Raw genomic sequence first — 8,390 nt, 5'->3', positions numbered from 1 at the left:
ATGACGATATTTTAGTGAATTTATACTATTTGGATACAATATGACAGTTGTGATATATTTAACATAATTAGTTTGCACTAATAAATAAATCATTTCATTGTAATCACGTCACTGTCAAGATTAAGTACTCGTTTATATTTATTCTGATACTACGCTATGCCAAAACGTTTGAGCCTGAGGGCTTGGAACGCGGGACGCGTACAACTTAAATATTTTCCCAAACATCCTTCCAAAGCTTTGTTTCCTTGTTAATTCGACAGACGAACGACAGCCAGCGGATTCTCATTACACAATGAAGGTTCCGCTACTGCTTTTTTTGATAAGAAATAGGTAATAAAACAATTGCCTCTTTTGTAATTTGCTTTTTCTTTGAACATAATTTTCATTTAGAGTTGATTGTAATCGATTTTCCGGTTAAAAGAATCGATGGGAAATAACTTTAATTCATAAAAGCATAATGTACTTTACAATGAGTTTGCCAGTCTTTTAGATACCACAGAGACTATATAAAAAGCTATTAGGTACCTACCTACTTAACAGCCAGTGTTGATGAAATTACAATACAACATAGGCCATGTTAGGTTTCATGGTTTTAAATAGGTAGTCTTAGATATACTATCATGATTCACCAGTATCTTGCAACATTGTTTTTGAATACGAGCACAAAGCAAAGGCACCCCTCTAAAAGCTCGCCTGTACGAAGGACAAGGAAATTTCAGAGTGCACAATACAAGCCTGTAACGTTGCATAATATGGCGCGTGTTCAGCCAAAGTATTCGTTATGGTATTTGCTACACCTAGCCAACCGGGGCATATGTTTTTCGATATGACGCCGAACGTCAGGTGTTCATCTCGAGACTATCAAACCTAAACAGACTCTAATGGTAAAGCCTTACGTATTTTATTAGCCGGGCACGTGAGGAGTTGTTTGTGTCATATAGGAATAGCGTAGACTTGAACCCTCCCTCTCGGAATTCGCGCTGCAGTAGAGGGTACTTGAGACTCTGGCGATGTGATCCGAGCGGCGATATTCGCGGGCGCGGGACTCCACTCGCTGCATCCCTCTTGCTCCCGGTTCGCGGCGCGCGGCGCGGCGAGCGGCGCTCGGCGGGCGGGAGGCGCCCGGCGTCACTCACGTCGACTCGGTCTCCTCGGTCGTGTGTCCGACGTCCACCTCTCCTGTCCGCGACGTGCGATCTCTCCGAACCCTACCGGTACTAACGTACACGCCGCGTCCTAGACGCGACTCTTAACAACATATCCCTAGCGCTTAACCCTTCACAGACCCGTTAACCTGGGCTCCGTAGTAACGGTCAGTATTCTTTCAAAGTTCTTAAGTTTCGAAGTTTTCTCAGTGTTCCGGACTATCTAAATACAACGCGTCAGCATTTAAACTTTAAGGGCTTGTGTCCTACCGTAAATAAAGGATTATTTGGATTGACGGAAAGTGTCTGAACTTCTGAAGTGAAGCGCGCTGCCTTCGCGTTTCATTTGCATCTGTCAAACAGGTAAGTGGTCTGTAAAGCGGCGTATTTACGGCGGTCACACACGCGGCGCGCAGTCTGCCTCGGCCTCCGACATTTGAATTATTAAAACGCTGACTGATGTGCCGGAGGCAGACGTTTGCTAGCTGTAAGCTCGGAGATATATCTGCAACAATAGCACGGCTCATTCATAACGACTACGAGTCGAGGCAAAGACACCATTCGTTAGCAGAATTTCAGTTTATCATCGAATGTTTTGACTGGAAGTTTAAGTTATTATATATAGCGCAAAAAGTTATTACAGATTCCCTTGATATTTAAAGTTATTAATTAACAATATTAATCATGTTGCGTTCAATTATTCAATAATCATTGCGTTGACGAGTTTTAACTTACAGTTACTTTCTTTCAATTTTTCAAAATTTATTTTATTTCTCGACTCGCAATACACGTCATACGTCGTAGCTCATAAACATTTTCAACACTTCTCACCTGCACTGGCTTAATTATCAAATGACTGCGAGCTTGTACCTATTTGTATTTTTAGATCCACTACACCACGCAATAACTACGTGAATAATTAATTGCACCATAAGTCAAACCGCTGATGATTATTTATCTATAAGATTTATTGTTGTATTTACTTTCAATGGTCGAACAGATTAAATATTAAGTACAGCAGCCATCAAATTATAGGTAAGCTCTAGTTTCACCACTTATCTCAGGAGTTTGGTAAAGAAGTTGCGCAGTGTTTTTTTTATATTTAAGGGTGTTAAGTTTTCGGACTAAAATTAGTTCATAAATTACATTTTTACGTACTTAACATGTACAAATCAGTTTCATGCAGCCAAGCATTCAATAAGTCCGTAGCTGACCATAAAAACTTTTTAATAACCACCTCAGGTAAACGTATAGGAGTAAATACTTGTGCATTTAACTCTAGATTTCACTCTTAACCAGCCTAAAGATGAGGCCATAGAATATTCCAGATCGATCAAATAGTGCCTACTCAGAAGCTTAGAATTGTCGCGAGAGGTATTATGTGAACATACAAAGAGCCGATACATAGGTATCTATGCACTCAAGTGACTCAAGTGAACTAAAATGCAGACGTGCGTGACTAGGAATTAAATATTCTCTGTTCGTTTATGCACCTCAGACATGAAAACATCATAATTTTTATGAACTGAAATTTAGATTTTGTATCGTAGGTACATACCTATAAAAAAAAAACATGGTATTGCATGGAAACAAATATGTGCAAAACTTACGCAACGGTCAATTTTATTGATTTGAGCTTATCAAATTCACGGGAATTTACGGGTCATGAACTGTATAAAATTAACGTTTATGTAGAAGGCTTCGATTTCGAAGAAAGCTATTTGTGTCTACTCCCAAACATTCGAGGTCTGCGCTCTGCGCTGCAGTCTCTTTGCAGCCTTACTACTATTATAACACATATCTCTATGATTGCTCGTATTATAAAATGGAGGTACCTCTTTAACTTTGCTCACCCGTTACCATCAAGATGTTGTCTCCTTGACTTCCCCAATCCAAGTGGACGGGTCTGAACAACCGTCTCTTTAACTCCCGCTTAGTGTTGCCAGGTAAGTCATTAAACATTACCCATTACCCTCAGATTCCCTACTCTCTCCAGGTAAAGAATCTCGGTGTCATGATGGACCTGAGTCTCTCTTGGGTACCTCAGGTGAATGAGGTTAGCAGGAAAATGTTTGCTGCAACTGCATAACTCCGCAGACTCCGTAATTTATTGCCTTACGCCACTAAGATTGCGCTAGCTCAATCCCTCTTATTGCCCATTTTAGATTATGCCGACATTTGCTATCTCGACCTTACGGAGGACCAGCTGAATAAGCTCGAGCGCCTCCAGAATCTCGGTATAAGGTTTATATTTGGTCTGCGCAAATTTGACCATGTGTCACAGTTCCGTTCTCAGCTCAAGTGGCTTCCTATTCGTCTTCGCCGTGACTCTCATGTTCTCGCCCTTCTCTATGGCATTCTCTTTAACCCCGCTACACCACCTTATCTCAAAGAGCGTTTCAAGTATCTCTCCTCTATCAGATGTTCTCAGACTCATATTCTTGCTCCTCCCTCATCTACTTCTAAATTTTATAATAGCTCTTTTACCTTCCGGGCTGTTCGGCTGTGGAATGCTTTACCAGTAGAATTAAGATTAGCTAAATCTCTCCCCATATTCAAAAATCAGCTAAAACTATACTTTCTATCTCTGCCTTAAGTTGCCATTTTATATATTGTATATATGCTTGTATAAATATATATTATATATATATATATATATATTGTATTGTATATTTATTTGTGTGTTAGGTTTCGTTTTAATACTTTAGTAATATGTATAAGTAGTAATTGTAGTATGTGTGTTTGTGTTTAATAGTCTCCATATTTAGCTCTTTGCACTACCTGTTGACTTTTGTATGAGTTCTACATTTCCTGCTACCCAAAGGTTGTCTGGAAGAGATCGCTTTTTAGCGATAAGACCGCCTGTTGTTACCTGGTTCTATTTTTTCTTTTAATATTTCTTTGTAGTTTTACATGTATGTAAAATGTATAATTTTGGTGCAATAAAGAATATTTACTTACTTACTTACTTACTTACCCTAATATTAAATTCAGATATTTTAAGAATGTTGCCAAGTAAAATTCATATTTGCTTGCACTTTTTGATATAATTATTAAAAAATCATGACACTACGTTACTTATAGTAGCGGAAAATAGTTTATCATATTTTTCAGATACGTTTGCATTTTTTTTGGTAATTTCTCAAAAACGGCTGTAACGATTTCGATGAAATTTACAATATAGGGACGTATGAAAAGGACAATTCGATCAAACTAGGGTACATTTTTAAAATAATTATTTTGTCCGAGTTTTATTTTGCCCGGGTATTAAAATGATTGGATTTAATTTTTAACGAGGGTGAAAAATCGATCCATCTAGGTTTTATTGTTGGTAAGATTCGCTTTTGAGCGTTATATGATAATATGTGTGTGTTCAATATTTATAACATACATTAAAAAGTATGCCTCTGAAGTAATATAAGTACTTAGATAGGATAGGTAAATTAATAACCTACCAATTTTACTTTTACTTACAAATTTAATTTAATTTGTGTTTACCAAAAACCTTATATTTAATTGTCTTTACATAAAAAAGTGAATATGGGACATTCATGTTCGGTCGGTGTTAATTTTTAGTGAAAACCTTTATTTGTTCACGGAGCACTTATTATGATATGAAATTCGCTTATACTGAACGTTCCCTGTGACAATTTAACGGTTGAATTTTCTTTGGAAATACGAATAATAACACCCGTTGTTAAGTGATTTATTAACATCTGAAAACATGCCTTCGCCACGTTATTGCTCAAATGTATTCAGAGGTTTAAGGAGGGATATCGTTGAGATGGGTAAGGCCATTGTTGTTTTATGTTTGCTACATTGTGCTAATTTGTTTTATGGAACGTTTACGAGTACAAGATGTTATTATTGTATAGTAATGTATGCAATCTTCCCCATTTAACGGTTGGATGATCTCGTTGATGTGATATATACTTGTTGACTACCTCTATTTTCAACTATTTACGTCAATTGGTAGACAATAGTATTTTATTGCATAATGCCCACCTCAACAAAAGCAGTACAGAAGTTTTTCTTTCCTTGAATTTTTCAGAAAATTTGTAGGGTCATTGCTAATTAAATTGTATTCCAAATCCATATTATCGTAAGGTGTGGTCTTGTTTAAGGTGATGTTAGTGATTGTAGTAGTCAATGTAAGATATTAATCTTAATACGCACTCTACTTCCTCTAAAAATGCACTAAGTAGGCACTTAGTGCAAACTTGACAAAAGGACATTAAACAAATATAATCACTACCGTCAACGGTTAAACTCATTCCCGCAAATAAAATAAATATTCCGCAAACTTTCTCCTTTAAGGGCCTTTATGGGTTAAATTATATACGCCTAGGGGCGCAGAATGGAGACATATTCCACTACTGGGATCTCTGGTCTTATAATGGTCGACCTAGATGCCCCGGCCGGAAGTGCTATAGGGCATTCATATTTCATACCCCTTTTTCAGAGTGGAATTGTGTGTGTTTTCAATAGACTACGAGACCGCAATTTATGAGAAGCTCATAAGAGCAGTCTATAGCTCTGGCAAAGTTGACATATTGCGTTAAATGAAAATTCATAAAAAATTCATGCGAGTGAATTTGTTACGTCTTGATTTTCAATGTTGTAGTATCATTGTCGGGCATTTTCTAGGTATAGGTGGATTTACAAATTATCTTTTTGCAGAATTACGATATTGAACCAGTAATAATTCACAACCTTTAGGGCTTTAATTATACTTAGAAAATATATGGACTTAATATGCCTCACGGAAAATTTGTTATTAAAATTACCGTTCAATTCCATTGTTCATTACCTTATGTACCGAATATTTAAATCTATCGGTATATACCGGTTGCACCTATGCATTTTTATTTAATTAAACACCAAAAATGTAAGTATGTTGAAATAATAGTTAACGAAAATGCACAACAAACGAAAACAACATTTTTAATATCTAAAACACAAAGAAAGAAAAAATGTTTTAAGAACGAGTAGTTTCAGCGGAGCAAAGCACTTTCACTGCAGGAAGATTAATAACTTTATTCACTAAGAGCATACATTTTTATGAGAATATTCGAATTTAAAAATATAGTTTTAATTTGTTAGCTGTACATACATATTTTTGATATGTCTTTGAGTTCACAGTCTTTGTTCTATCTAATTTAAAAATAATAAATAAATGTGTGCTCTTTATTCAAAAAATAATAAAGTTCCAAACTGGTTAAATAAGAACAGAGCAGAAATATTTCAACATAAAGGTGATGTTCGGATGTGAACAGCAGCTGCTTAATGCTGCAGCATTGTTGTTACTGCCGTTGTATCGGTCAATTTCCTTGCTAAATAAAATGACAAGAGAGTGACGGGATGAACGTCATAATCGGGACAGTAATTCGGCGGCGAACGTCACGCATTTTATCAAGGAAATTGACAGATATAGCGGCGCCAACAACGACGCCGCAACAGCATGCATCTGCAGTTGAAATCTGAACGTCACATCGAACGACACAGTATCAACAGTATCCATGCGTGCTATCGTAATTACTTCTATTGCAATGTTAGGGGGTCGGTTTTTGGTCTAGAAGTCTTCTAGAAATCGATTTTCGCTCATGTCGTCTCGGACATGGGTATATTTGATATCAGTGCATTCAGTTTAATGTCCTGAATACAAATATATGAGATGACAAGCGCGAAAGTGGTGGGGGTAGTTGCTGTGAGTGTGACGTCATAAAGTCGGCAGTACAAAGTTTATTACCTTTTTCGTTTAAAAAGTGGGATACCAAATGAAAGGGCTTTATGAGTAGATCACAAATATATAACATACTGTAACATTTTCACTACTTGGTCTAACAAATTATTAGAAAACGTTCAAAAATTTCACAATCCACAGTTGACTTTGAACTGCTCTAAATTGAACATGACTAAATGGATTATTCCAAAATACATACCAAGTGACTGTGAATATCCTCTATATAATGTTAAAAAATAATTAACCAGATATATCCAAAAATAAAGAAACGTATATCAAGTTAAATAACAGTATAATATTCGGTTACATTAAACTGCAACTATTATTAAAACAAATGAAAAAACCTGACTGTTTACATATATTTTTGAAATGGTCTTTTCACTAGCTTTCATTTGGTACCCATATTGCTATAGTAAGAAAAAAAAAAACAATTCCTCCCCCTCCCTTTTTTTATTAGCGGGCGCCATTTTCAAAATGTATATAGCCTTTGTTACTACCATAATTCTGTCGAATTCAACCACACCTCATATGTCAAAAACCGTCCAGACGTTTGGGCTGTAGGGCGTGCCAAATGAGCGACATGCGCGAAAAGTAACCTATAAAGCCTGTTCGGCCACTCTACTACGTTGTTCTACGAATTATAAAAGTTACGTCAATTGTTTTAGTTCTCCTCTAAATGTGGACTGGCGTTTAATATAAAACAAGCTGTGGCTTCGGGAACTTACAAATGGAAACTAAGCTGGGAATGATGGACTGCCCGCCGCTATAGTCACTTTTAAGAGGATTTATGTTCAGTCGCTACTTACTCGGGTACAAAAGATTTAGACCTCAGCGTAAATATTTCATGTTGGTCATATTATGGGAAACAATTTCTGACTTTCGGAAGCAATATGTTAATGGAATGGGAGTCAAAGGGATTCCATTGTCTCGACTTAACACTACTAGCGCGATCTATGCGCTATGAGCGTAGCCGATAACACGGGAAAAACAGAGAACCCGCCTAGCGGATCACTGGCAGTGAATGTGTTAAGCGATAATATATGGCTAACTAATAACTAACAGGCCATTCGAACAATGAGATACGACATCTACTAGCTTTCATTACAAACGATATGGATTAGATTAGGTCAGTGTCACAAATGACGTTTTTGTTTGAAGAAACACTCAGTGTTTAGATCGGAATAAGATTTTGTTTATTGTAATAAGTTTTAATTTATATGTAGGTATAAGTATAGGTACCTACATACAAACACATACATATTAAATATTCAACTTTAAATATGGATTTAAAAGAAATAGGTGAATAGTAATCATAAATGGACTATGATATCATCTTCACGCTACATGATATCATAGTTACCGATAGTTAGATGCTGACAGTATTTCAACGTTGTATATTGTTTGTTACACGAATTAACAACGAAGGGTAGGTACTAATATAGCTTTGCATCCTTTCCATTTATTTTCTCAAATTGCATCGTTATTCTTTCCACCGTGCATGT

At 36.4% G+C, this 8,390-nt stretch overlaps 1 long non-coding RNA gene across 1 annotated transcript in view; it reads left to right on the top strand.

The window, feature by feature from the left end:
* Positions 1 to 688: 688 nt before the first annotated feature.
* Positions 689 to 8,390, top strand: part of LOC134743590 (uncharacterized) — a 199,626-nt gene continuing 191,924 nt past the window's right edge. The window contains exon 1 of the long non-coding RNA XR_010128031.1: positions 689 to 1,508. This is a non-coding gene — a long non-coding RNA (uncharacterized LOC134743590). The remainder of the gene's footprint in view (positions 1,509 to 8,390) is intronic.

This window comes from Cydia strobilella, chromosome 8, assembly GCF_947568885.1.
Source record: "Cydia strobilella chromosome 8, ilCydStro3.1, whole genome shotgun sequence".
NCBI lineage: Eukaryota > Metazoa > Arthropoda > Insecta > Lepidoptera > Tortricidae > Cydia > Cydia strobilella.
Note: the sequence above shows the minus strand (reverse complement) of the source record. Positions and strands in the feature narration are given on the sequence as shown.